Source organism: Suricata suricatta, chromosome 6, assembly GCF_006229205.1.
Source record: "Suricata suricatta isolate VVHF042 chromosome 6, meerkat_22Aug2017_6uvM2_HiC, whole genome shotgun sequence".
Taxonomy (NCBI): Eukaryota; Metazoa; Chordata; class Mammalia; order Carnivora; family Herpestidae; genus Suricata; species Suricata suricatta.
This window is the reverse complement of record NC_043705.1, coordinates 64,742,990-64,756,381: the sequence shown is the minus strand read 5'-3', so window position 1 is coordinate 64,756,381 and position 13,392 is coordinate 64,742,990. Positions and strand designations below refer to the sequence as shown.

The window sequence follows — 13,392 nt, the reverse complement described above, 5'->3', positions numbered from 1 at the left end:
CAATCAGACAAATTCCAGTGTTTGAACTCTTAATCACTACAGTATACATATATTATCTCATCTGCATCTCACAACACACCTGTAAAAATTAAATCAGGAAATAGAAGGTTGGAGAAACTAAGTAGGTCTTCCAGGATCACACAGCTTACCGTGGTGGAGTGGTCCTTAAACTCTGCCTACTTTGTGCCTATACCTAAGCAGCTGAACTTGTCTGAGAAAAACATTTTATTTTTCTAGTTGTAAAAAATTTTAGCCTGTATTTATTACTTTTGAGAGACAGAGTGTGAATGGTGGAGGGGCATAGAGAGAGAGGGAGACGGAGAATCTGAAGCAGGCTCCAGGCTCCAATCTCTCAGCACAGAGCCCAATGTGGGACTTGAACCCAATAGCAGTGAGATCTTGAACTGAGTGGAAGTTGGCTGCATAACTGACTGAACCACCCAGGCACCTGTGACTCATTTCATTTCAAATTCATGATCATTTCAATGGGAGTTTTAATGCTGTCAGGCAGACTTCATTTCTTTAGTCAGTCTTATTTTCTCTAGTATTCTCACTCTCTTCTCAAGCCCCATATCCTTTCTCATCCTTAATCTCTTCTGATAATCTTAACTAATGTTACACTGAGATCATAGAAGCAGTTTGAAGAGATTATTCCCAGTGTCCTATGACCACATCTACCACCCCATCTGCAGAAAAGCCATATTTAACTTTCCCTGTCCTTAATGTGGACCAACACACTATGCTTTTATGCACATACAGTTCCTTGATATTCACTAGATCCATGTTCCTCATCCAGGCAGTTGACCCTTGTTTCTGTTGTATCATTAAATTTCCCTCTTCACTGGGGCATCTCCAGTGCTATAATTTCTTTCATTAAAAAATAATGAAAGATATCCTTAGGCAAATAGATCACTGAAAGAGAATAGAGAGCCCAGATATATACCTACATAAATATAGTCAACTAATTTTGGACAAAGAAACAAGTGCAATACAATAGATTTTTTTTTTAAGTCTTGATTCTGGGACATTTGGGCATCCACATGCAAAAGAAAAATGAATTTAGACACACGCCTTACACAATAATTAACTCAATATATCATAGATCTAAATATAAAATGCAAAATTTTCAGACTCCTAGAAGATAACAGGAGAAAATCCAGATGCTCTTAGGTTTGGTGATGACTTTTTAGGTAGAGCATCCAAATTACAATTCATGAAAGAAAGAATTAATAATCTGGACCTCATTAAAATTTAAAAGTCTCCTCAAAGACAGTGGCAAGATAATAAGAAGCAGAGCCCCAGACTGGGAGAAAATATTTGCAAGTGATACATCTCATAAAAGACTGTTACCTCAAATATACAAGGAACTCTTAAAACTCAACAATAAGCAAACAAACAATCTGATTTTTAAAAATGGACCAAAGTCATTTGTTAGTAGTTACCTCACCAAAGAAGGTATGCATATTGCAAATAAGGATATAAAATGATGCTCCATGTCTTATGTCACTGGGGCAATAGAAATTAAAACAACAATGAGCTATCCCTGCACACATATTAATATGGCCAAAATCCAAAGCACTGACAACACCAAATGCTAGTGAGGATGTAGGGCAACAGAAGCTCTCATTCATTGTTGGTTGTAATGCAAATGCAAACTTTGGTGGTCTCATAAATCTAAACATACTTTTGCCATATAATCCAGTAATCCTGGTCCTTGGTATTTACCCAAAGGCATTCAAACCTTGTATCCATACAGAAACCTGTCCATGGATGTTTATAGGAGTTTCTACATTTGAAGAAAAGACAAAAATGCAATGAATAATTGCCAGAGCAATAACTGTCATAGTATTTCATGACATGGCTACTGGTGGACACAGAACAGTGGACACTGGAGGGAGGAGCAATCAATTAAAATTCCATGATGTGGGAGTAGAAGATCTCAGAGAAATATCATTCTTTCTGGCTAATGGAAGGCAAACCCTGTTCTTTGAATTGTTTCCCAGTTTTCCCCACTCCTTTAGTCATAATACTGGACCTCACCAAAAGCAATATGATGGTATCTGTACACAATCATGATTATTTTTTATTTCTTTACTAGTAATAGACCCAGATCTCTTCCAGGTTGAGATCTTCATTGGTCCTACATCTGATCAAGTGGCACAAATTTGCATTGTGGTCAGTAAAAAAGAATGACAATAAAATTTGTAACCCCATATTCATTATTTTGAACCAGAAGGTTCTCACATGACACATGCAGAAATGTTGTCCCCACTCCTCCTTTGAGGTACACTGTCATTGGTGGAGGTGGAGTTTTGTGCAGATGCTGGCCTGGTAGTGGTAGTTATTAATGCCCAGATTTCATGTCCACCCCAAAGAAGTATATTGTATTGAGTGACTGTGTATATATATTTACTCTAAGTTATAGAAAAATCAGCCACTCCTAAAGTATAGCATCTTATTATTATTAATATATAACTTGTAACAAAACATCTCAAGGGACCAAGATAAATTATTATGCTATATTACCATGGTTTAAAAACTCTGTTATATTCTTTCAATCCACTGACTTCCCAGAAGATGTAAGACTTTTTTTTTTAGTCTCAGTTTCAGAATTTATGTTAATCTTTTAAAGAGTAGCATGATGTATTGAAAAGAACATAATATTTAGACTCAAAAGGCTTTAATCTGGTACTCTGTTTCAAGTTGTATCAGTTATGTAATATTGAACAACCCACTTAATAATACTGAGCATGTTTAATTATATTTACCATATGATTGTGTAAACTGAAAAATACTCAATAGTTTTGAGTTTTTATTATTATAACAGCACAGTCAATGCACAGTTCTTGTCTTTTTGTATTTCCCCCTTCTCTTTCATTTTCTTTCCTGCATACAGTTACCTCCACAGTACTTTTACAACTTGCTTTTTCTAGTTCATCGGAAGCTTCTCTGGTGAATTGGGATTTTATAGTTGGATAGTTAGGATAGGGTGTAGGATCAGGGACTGCTGAGTTACTTAGTTTTGCGTTGTGGAGTTACTATTTCAAGGAAATTTTCCATTTTTAAAATCATGTGGGTGTGGCTAAGTGAGAAAGAAGGACCAGGTTTGTGATCACATCCAAAGAGAAGTGGAAAAGATAGGGAGTCAGGGGAGGTGGCCGAGAAAATAGAACATCTTCTGACAGTATAAGGAAAATGTTTCCTGAAGAGGGACTCTGAACTAATGGCATATATGTATGATTAGATGGCTCCACACTGCTCCAGTGGAGAAGGGGGCACGGCTGTACCCGGGCTACTGGTGGACAACTGGGAGGCCGGCACAAGGACTGAAGCTCTTGCATATAACTGCCTATGGCTCCAAAGGAGCTGCTCTAAGAACAGCTGTAAGAGTAGAGTTTGCAAAGTTCAAGCTTTGGATAGAGCCTGGGGGTTACATGAGTCTAATTTGTTCATTAATTGTACATTTATTTAGTGTTTACTCTGTGATGGGTATAGCAGTAGACAAAACACACAGTAGTCCTGTCCTCAGGGAGGTTATATTGCGGGGAAGTCTAAGTCTTTGTTGTGAATAACAATCTTTACTAGTTTACTGTATTTTCACTCTCCCATTGCCACCTCCTACTGCTGTATTGTTTGGATATCAATATAACTTGAACGTTTTCATTGAATTTTTATTGATACAGGTTGCCATGTTAGAGGCACTTTGATGCAATGGAAAAAGCACAAAACTGGGAATCAGTATGTAGATGTCATCTCATCTGCCACTAGTGAGCTACATGAGCTTCCACCTATCATAGAGTCCAAAAAAAGAGGAAGGTTCTTCTCAGTCTCAATGATTTATGCTCTATATCAGACAAAGGAGAGGAAGGTCTCTCCTCCTGAATTAACTTCAGCATAAAATCATGCCTGCTTTTTGTAACTTGCTCTCATTTCTCCATAACATGAATGGTGGTCTCATCCAGGCGTCTGTAGCACAGAGACTCTTTTCAGTCAGAATGTTTTGGACCCGAGTCCAGAATATGCCACTCTGAGAAAAATCTGCCTGAAAACTAAAACAAATACCTATTCAATAGTGTCTTCCAGGATAGGCTCTTCCACCATGTTTGGGATCAGGTATTTTGGCTAATCAAATAAAGTATTTTCTGCTTCCTATAGTAACAAATAGCAAGACTGAACTTGGATTAAATACTTAAAAATAGTTGAAAGTCTGTCCGAACCTCATAAATATCCCCAGTATCTATTTCTCCTCTCTGCTTTGTTAAAAGAACCCGAAAATTATAGCTGGGCACATGACTACTAAAAATCAAGGCAACATTTTCCAATTTCTCTTGCATTTTAGAGTGACTAAGTGACCAAGGTCTGGCCAAAGGGATGTGATGTGAACAACTTCTAACGTGTGCCTTTAAAGGAAGAGCGTGTTCTGTTTTATGCTCCTTCCCCACCCAACACAGCTTCTCCATGCTGGAATGAGGACACAGGAGACCTGGTGTGAGCCACCTTCAACTGTAGACAGGCAACACTCTAGTAGGTTGTAAAGTGATTTTAAAGAAGGATTTAGAGTCTCTGGCTTTGAGCTGCCACCCCAGCTTTGAACTACCTTCAGAACTTGCTGTCTTTAAACCTTTGGACTATATGGCCTCTTTGTTTTGACAGCGTAACCTGTATGCCAATCAATACAAAAATAAGTGACACAGGTCATAAACAGACATAAAAATGTTACATTATCATTAACTTTCTTTGACATGTTCTAAAAAAGTATGTGTGTGTGTGTGTGTGTGTGTGTGTGTATACACACACACGTATATATATCAGAATGGGGGGGCATTTTTAGGATGACCAATAAGAGTGCGTTTTTAAAAAAACTCATTTTCTTTGTTTATTTTCTTTGGAGTAAAAATTTTAAAAATGCTGAAAAGAGCAATATCTGAACATTAAATACACATAATTTTTATAAATTTAAATTATGATTCTATCATCAGTAATAACTTTGTTATAATTCATGATCACAGAAAGTCAAACTGAAATATAGAAGTGCTGAAAAGTGAATAGAGAATGTGAACATTATTATGTTGTGGATATTCCAATATTGGATTTCCTGACATTGGACTTTTATTTTCTCAGCAATAATAGTATATACATGCTTGCGTTGGTTGCCAAATTTGTTTGTAAAGAGGTTGTGAACAAACAAGAATAATTAAACCCCTCAATATTAACTAAATAATATCTCGATGAGGATTTTAAAACAGTTTGGCTAGCATTTTTTTTCTGCTTAGAAGTGATGTCGCTGTGAAATGTGAAGATAACACTTCATGTGTTACTATTTGTTGTGAAGTGATTTAATAAATGTTTAAACAAGTCATTACCACGTTGACAGCATTTCTTATCATGGAACTGTAATTTTGATATTGATTGTCATACTCAGCTCCCCACCTCCTTCTTCTGCCCTGGAAACGTGAGGACATGACCCTCAGAGAGTGCTAACAGACTGTACGGTTAGTTATGGATGTCTGTTCTAGAGTCTTCTTTTCTTCTGTGTCAAAAAAGGAAAGACAATCAGCTGTACTTTCCACAATGAGGTGGTAGCATGCATGGAAGGGATAAATTGTGTGTAATATATACTCATCTGTTGGAGAGCATGAGGCTAGCATCTTTAGAGGATAATGGTTTTGCTCATATACAAGTAATTTCAAAAGAAAAAGCAGCAGCTAGGAACCCTCTCTCACATTGTCTAATAAGTTTCAAATGTGCAATGCAAGAATAAGTGTAGTTTAACCTTCTGGTTCCTCCAAGTGAAGGCCATGATCTTACCTTCATGAATAAGTAGAGTTAAGTTGGATCTGTGGCATTCCTTCCTTCTTTAATAATTATTGAGCACCTACCATGTGTCAGATATCAAGAGCTAAAGCAGTGCAATTTTTGCTCCCTTGAAATTTACAAAGTCAAGTGGTGGGTCTGTATCCTTGCTTTTGGTTTTCCATGTTGTATGCTTTTGCTAAGTGAGTTTCCACTCCCCTGTCATCATAAGACTGCTCTATCAAGAACTCTTCCTCATGAGTTTCACCAGTGACAAAAGAAGCTGTGATCTGAGTGTGCTGTGCTGTCTTTAGTTAAACAATCTTAGAGATAGAAGGTCTCCTAGTTTATCAGTTTATCGACATACCTTTTCTTGAAGAAAGACTCCTAAGTGGATGACCATTTAGTTTCTGCTCCAAAACCTTTTAGAAGGGTATAATTCCAGTTTTTATCAATTTTCTTATAATATAAATTAGTATTTTACAATTTATTTATATGGTTGTAATAGGAAATGAAGTCAGAATAGCACAATCTGACCTAAAAAGACCCATGTGTAATCTGAGTGATTACCTATTTCTTACTAAATTCTGACAATTTAAGGGAATATTTCAACAACTTGTTTTTTTCAGGGACAAGATTTTCAGGCACAGATTTTCAGTATCTACCTTTTTCTCCTATTGAAAATAATACAGTTGCTCATCTCAAGTTTTCTGTCATTTTCCTCACTCTCCATGTAACTATGAGACTACACATTAAATACTCTTTTCTGTGTCACCTGTGTCTTTCCCATTAGAGTGTTTCTACGATAGCTTGGACTTTTTCTCCATTCTCTTTAAGTAACAGGTAAATCCATGGCTTTTTCCTATTCAGTCCTAGAAAACAGTTAATACTTCAGATACCCTTCTTAACCAGGGGAGATTTTGTCCCCCCAGAGGTCATTTGACAATATCATGAAGACATATTTGGTTGCCACAGCTGCAAGAGGAGCTGCAACTGGCATCCCATGAATAGAGGCCAAATGTACTTGCTGATAATCTTACAATGCACAAACTATCGCCTTATGACAAAGAATTATTTGTTGTAAAATGTCAACAGTGTTGAGATAATTTGATTTAAAACAATTCAAATAGTTATTCGTTTTTATTAATGTGTTTTCTTAAGGAATTCTTCTACATCTCCTTTTAGGTCTAGTTAGAGAAGCTTCTGGTAATGGAAATATTTTAATATGCTTTCTTTCTTCACTAATCTATTTTTCTCTAAACACGGGAATAATCACCGATACTAGGCACTCTAGGTAATATAAAAATCAATAAATCCTTGTCTCTGGTTTTCTAGTAAAACTCAGTATCTGTGAGTTAAGGCAATTATAATGAAAGTAAAACTGTTGAATTATGTCAGAGCAGAAGAAAAGTACCAGAGGAAGTTGGAAGAATTGGTTATTGCTGGCTGGAGGGATATAGACGATATAACCCAGCATTGGAACAGGGTTTTAAGAAATAGCGGTGATTAAAACATGCTGAGGTGAGGGAACACTTAGGAAATAACAGAGGGAGAAAGCACATGGAACCAAGGCAGGATCAGGGGACCATCAGGGTGGCCAGTTTGGCTTGAGGTTGAGCACATAAAGGGATGTGGTTAGGAAGTTCTCTGCTCTTTATCCAGATGTTAATGGTATAGGCCAAATGTTTTTTTAATATGCCTATCAGGATCATTATAGCAATTTTTACTTTTCTGAGCAGAAATTATGTCAAACTTTCATATTATACATGGAACAAATCAGAATGTTTCATTACAAGCTGAGCTTGTTTGCATTGTGCTGAATTTCTTCCATGGTATTTTTCTTGCTTTTCCACCAGCTGATATTTGTCATAATCAGTAAGCACAAACTGTTTTTTTGAGCCTGAAAATTCACCTTAAATATGCACATTCTCACTACTTGGTAGGTCACAATAACCCAAAATGCACAATTCAGAAGAGGTTTCAGTGATTTACTTCTACGGTGTCAGATGAAAATAAATTCTAGCCTGAGATAATAAAATTTGCTATAAAACATTGGAAATAGACATCAAAATGTGGTAGTAGAATGGAGGGGTAGTGGAGAGTCGGCTTTCCTCTGGTGGCCTGGGAAGTTCATTGAATTCCCTCACCCTAAGGCTTGATTTAAACAGCTGATTCCTAGACCCCTCACAATATTGAATAGCTTGAATCAGAATGGGGAAGGAACTGAGGAAATCTTTTTTCATTTTTTCTTCTTACAAGTACCTTAGGTAATACTTGTGAATCTGAAGCTTAAAAGCCATGGTTCTAGAAGATGAAAGAGTCAGACTTCTCAGGCTGTGGTTAAATATGTTGTGGATCTGATCGTCAAAAGTGTAATCAGAAATGTGGCACAAATGTGGGGTAAGTCAGGCTGAGGACACTGACTGAATTATATATACAAAAAGGATGGAGATGGGAGAAACTATAAAGTGAAAATGTTTATTTGTTAATGCTTAGTGTTACCAGTGGAGAATAATAGTTAAAAAAAATAAATATATTTATTTTGTAAAAGTAGAGATTTACATGCCTAATAATTAATTACCAAATTGGATTTGGGGATTTGCCTGCACATGATTATAAAAATACCTTGGTTTGTTTTGGATTCACAGAACAAGGAAAGTTGAGGACACAAATGCTACTTTTTTTTCCCTTTTGTTGAACTAGTTAAAAATATTAAGAAACCATATTCTAGATTCCACCTACATTTGCCCTCTAATGATACAGAACTTAAAGGCAGTGATAACTTGAATGGATTTTTTTCTAGTTTTCCTGTTATTATTATATGTATATATATATGCGTAAGCTTCATAAATACTTACTTTGTTTTATGTACTGTAAATATTTTCCCATTGACTTGGGTATTGTATTTATGTTTTATTCTGTAATCCTTTTTTTTTAAGTTTATTTATGGGGGGGGGGGGTCAGAGAGAGAGGGAGAGTGAGAATCCCAAGCAGGCTTTGCTCTGTCAGCACAGAGCCAGACGTGGGGCTCAAACTCAGGAACCGTGAAATCGTGACCTGAACCCAAATCAAGAGTTGGATGTTTAACCGATGGAACCACCCAGGTTCCTACCCAGGTACCTATTCTGTAATCTAGTATGCATGTACTAAATGGGCCTATGATTGTCAATCCTAAAGGGGCTATGTCTACATAATTCCTTTTACATATAAATGAGTTTTTTTAATTAAAAATGTTTTATTTTATTTTTGAGACACAGAGAGAGACAGAGTGCAAGCAGGGGAGGGGCAGAGAGAGAGGGAGACCCAGAATCTGAAGCAGGCTCCAAGCTCCCAGCTGTCAGGATGGAGCCGATGTGAAGCTTGAACTCAAGAACCATGAGATCATGACCTGAGCTGTAGTCGGACCCTTAACTGCTGAACCATCCAGGTGCCCCATAAATTAGTTCTCAATAAATATTTTTTTAAGATGAGGATGTTTCTTTGTATATCTGGTTAAAAGAATAACATTCACTTGCAGTCTGATATTTATGGCCTTTATAACATCATCATTCCTTAGCATAGTTATTTTTTCCTCTGTAAAATCAAAGAGCTGATGCTGATGCCATCTGACTGTGTTGAGATGATTCTATGTAGTAATTATGTAAAGCACTTAGCCTGGGAGGTGCCCAATAACTTATCATTCCTGTCTTTGCTTGCTTATGTAATAGAATTGACTAAAATAATTCCTGGCTTTCCTCTACCTTGTGCAAATTAACAGTACAGATTACTTTGACTTAATGTGGAAGATTGGTATACTTCTCCCTGATTCAGTGTTTCTCCCTGTGGATCCCCTCCTAGAGGAGGTTTACACAGCTCTGCCCTGTTTGACTTAGGCATTGCCCTGTAACAGGCAGTAGCAAATGAAATCCCAGTACAAGTGATGAGCCACTTTCTAGCAGAGGTTTCAGAGCCAGTGCATGATTCACAGCGTTCTTTCTTCCCTTTGCCTCAAGGACAGGCAATGCTTCATTCACAACTGCTCCACTAGCCTGAGTCCAGGGAGAACATTCTCTAAACCTGCAGCAGAGATAAAGCTGACCCACAGTGAGCACAAGTCATGAATGAGAAATAAATATTTGTTGTTGGAAACCACAGAGATTTTGTGGCCCTTTTATGTAGCATAAATAATCCCCATAAGGAATTTTGTGAGGAATAAATAGCAAGGAATACTTGATCAGAGCCTATTTGAAGTGCTACCTTACATCTTAAGCTCTTCCCAGCCATTGAAGTAGGTTGTTGGAGTCTCGTTAGCCTTTCAAGTCTTGTCTGGCTTCTCTCTTGACATCCTGTCATAGCCAGCTCTAAAATATTATAAATTGTTTGAGGAACATGTGCTCCTTTGTAATCTCCACATATATGGTATATGCCAAACAACTTCTGCAAAAACTGTAGAGTGTTGAGTATTTTACATTTGAATGTCAAGCAAGCTTTGGTTGGCCAGTGTACCAATGGTAAATGGATACTGCTGGAAGTCAGCCTGAACAGCAATGAGAAAGTTGTACCTAATTTACAGGCCCAAAAGTTTTGGGGCAGGGCTGTTGTTCCTAGAGCCCAGGAGAAATCATTCTATATAATGCTATCAACAGTGCTAGGTTCAGATGCTCTTTTAAGGGAAAAACAGTTTTATAATTTTAACATTTTCTGAATTGTTCCTTCAGTGAGTCATAACATTTACCCTAAGCCATTTGGGCTATGGCAATAGAATTCTTCTGAGAATTTAAAGAAAATCTGAGTAGATTCTGAGCCCATATTCCTATAAACAAGTTGTCTCTGTTCTATTTTAATTAGAAATATCAGTTTGAAACAAAAAAGTTTATTAAGAAATATTTATCAGGGCACGTGGGTCGCTCAGTCGGTTAAGCATCTAACTTCAGCTCAGGTCATGATCTCATGGTTCATGGGTTCAAGCCCTGCATCTGGCTCTGTCCTGACAGCTCAGAGTGTGGAGCCTGCCTCAGATTCTGTGTCTCCCTCTCTCTCTCTGCTCTTCTCCTGCTCATAGTCTGTCTCTCTTTCCCTCTCAAAAAACAAATCAACATTAAAAAATTAAAAAAAATATAATGGGACTGTGTATAGCATTTAAAAAAGAGAAATATTTATCAGCTTGTTAAATGAGCAGCTTTTGTTACGTCTAGAACAACTGTCATAAAAATAGTCAAAATTTCGCAGAATTTCACTAATCATTTAGCATAATAGATTAGAGCACTTTTTGTCTGTTTCTTTTTCTAAAGCAAGGGTTTTCTCTAGGCACCAATACATCTTAAATATTACTCTGTATCATTAAGTGTGGATGAACTTAACAATACTCAGATATTTCTTATGTTAGATTTTTATGAGAAAGTACCTGGACAAATGGATATATTGCAAGGTCATTTGGCAGATATTGATGAATACTTTTCTAACTGGATATATTATTGAAGATTGTCTTTTACTGTTTATTCATTCAGAAGTGTAGATTAGATTCTGATTCTGTACTGGACATTGTGCACATTGTGCATGAACACATTGTGGAGGAACAGCTTTTTCTGGGGCATATATTCAGATTTTGTCATATGTGATCTTGAAAGTTTTTTTCAGTTTGAAAAATTTATCTTAAAGTGGAATGATACCAAAATAACAGTGAAACAAACAAACAATAAAGCATCAATTTTCCGTTAGGCAGACCAGAAAAATTTGGGTGCGTAAAGGTATTAGTAATCCTAATTACCAAACTAAAGTCAGCTGTACTGGTTTTTGGATATTGAAACTGCAAGCAAACAAAATGCTAAAGTAGCAGTGGTATCAGCAAGAGAAACTAAAATAAGTTTTTGGATAATGTTTTAAGAGGGAGATTCTAAGTGAGGAGACTTGAGTTGTTTGGTCTGACTGTCTCTCCTTTGGATTTGCTAGAAGTGACATTTTACAATATTATGAACTCTCTCCTGTAACAATCTAATTTTGTAAGAATGGCTATCCTGTTTAGCAGTCTTAAATTCTCCTGTAGATTAGGATGTGAGATTTACATTTATGTGCTAACAATCGCTAAAAACTGTCTGCATTGTCGGATTGAGAAGAACTCAGATACCATGTTTAGACTCAGCAGGAAAAAAAAAGTCCTGACGAATGAATGATATTTGCTATGTTTGAGAAGGGGGGATGTGGCTGTGCCATATTAAAAAAATTGTTTTTTGATGTTTATTTTTGAGAGAGAGAGAGAGAGAGAGCGAGCACGAGCGCATGAGTGGGGGAGCCTCAGAGAGAGAAGGAGACAGAGAATCTGAAGCAGGCTCCAGGCTCTGAGCTGTCAGAAGAGAGCCTGACATAGGGCTCAAACCCATGAACTGTGAGATCATGATCTGAGTCATAGTCGGATGCTTAACTGACTGAGCCATATTGGTGGTCTGTGGCTGTGCCATACTGAGGGAGTATTAGGAGTACCATGAATTTGACATCTTTATCTCAGAACATTTTATACTTGGGGAATCATTATGTAAAAGTAGATTTTTTTCTTCCTCATATTCTCCAAGAATGATTCCAAGGTGATTTCTTCCTTGGTTATTTACTACAGCTTTATTTAATATTGCTAAAATCTCATTTCTTTTCAAAAATGTTGGTGTACCCCTCTCTTGGGAGAATTTCAAGTAGTGGTTTACTCAGGAGATATGTAAGGCTTTATCAAGACTAAGGATATGGCTGAAAAATCTTGAAGAAAAAAAACACTAAAACTTATTTCTTAACAGTATTGCTCAGAATTTATTATGGATGTGAATTGTAATAGTGATGGGGTTTGGGAAAAGTTTGAAATGAAAAGAGATTTTAAATGATATTTTAAAGTTGAAAGAATTTTGGATTATATAAATTTATGTGAAAACTTACTCATGAGTAAGATATGGAGTTATATATTCCTCCCCCAACAATGCCAACATGCTTCATGAGGTCAATAAGGGTTAACAAAATATGTAAGCACATTTGTATCACATTACTCTGTGATTCTAGGAATCTGCTCTTGATAGAAGGATCCCAAGTACTAATATTTCTATTGAAATTTCATTTTCACTGCATTTTTTGCTACTTTTTAATTTCCCACTTTTCTTGAAGAGAGGTTGAATTATGCTAGGTATAATTTATCTTATGTTTCAGTTTTAAGATAATTCATTTACTTTTTATATGCATATTTTTATTTAATAAGTTTTTTAATTGAAGCATAATTTGCAGCAAAGTGCAGATATCAAAAATATACCAGTTTATGAATTGTCGCTAAGTAGACACATCATGGAACTGCCATACAGGCTAAGAAATAAAATATTACTAGAGTCTTATTCGTCTCTTCTCTCAGAGGTCGCCACGTGTCTGGCTTCAAGTATTATAAGATTTTTCTGTCTTGAACTTACGTGTACAGCAATTTTTGAACTATATTATGTTTGCAAAATTCATCCATGCTGTAGGGTATAATTGGTGTGTTTCCACTTTGAGCCATTGCTAATGCTGCTTTACATGTTCTCTAACATGTCTTTCAGAACAGCAATGTATGCATTTAGTTAGAATGAACTTAGGAGAAACAAAAAGGAAAACATAATGTAC

General features: G+C 36.5%; 1 long non-coding RNA gene across 1 annotated transcript in view; it reads left to right on the top strand.

The window, feature by feature from the left end:
- The window catches only part of LOC115294615, a 78,293-nt gene that overhangs the window by 64,098 nt on the left and 803 nt on the right, over positions 1 to 13,392 (top strand). The window lies entirely within an intron of this gene.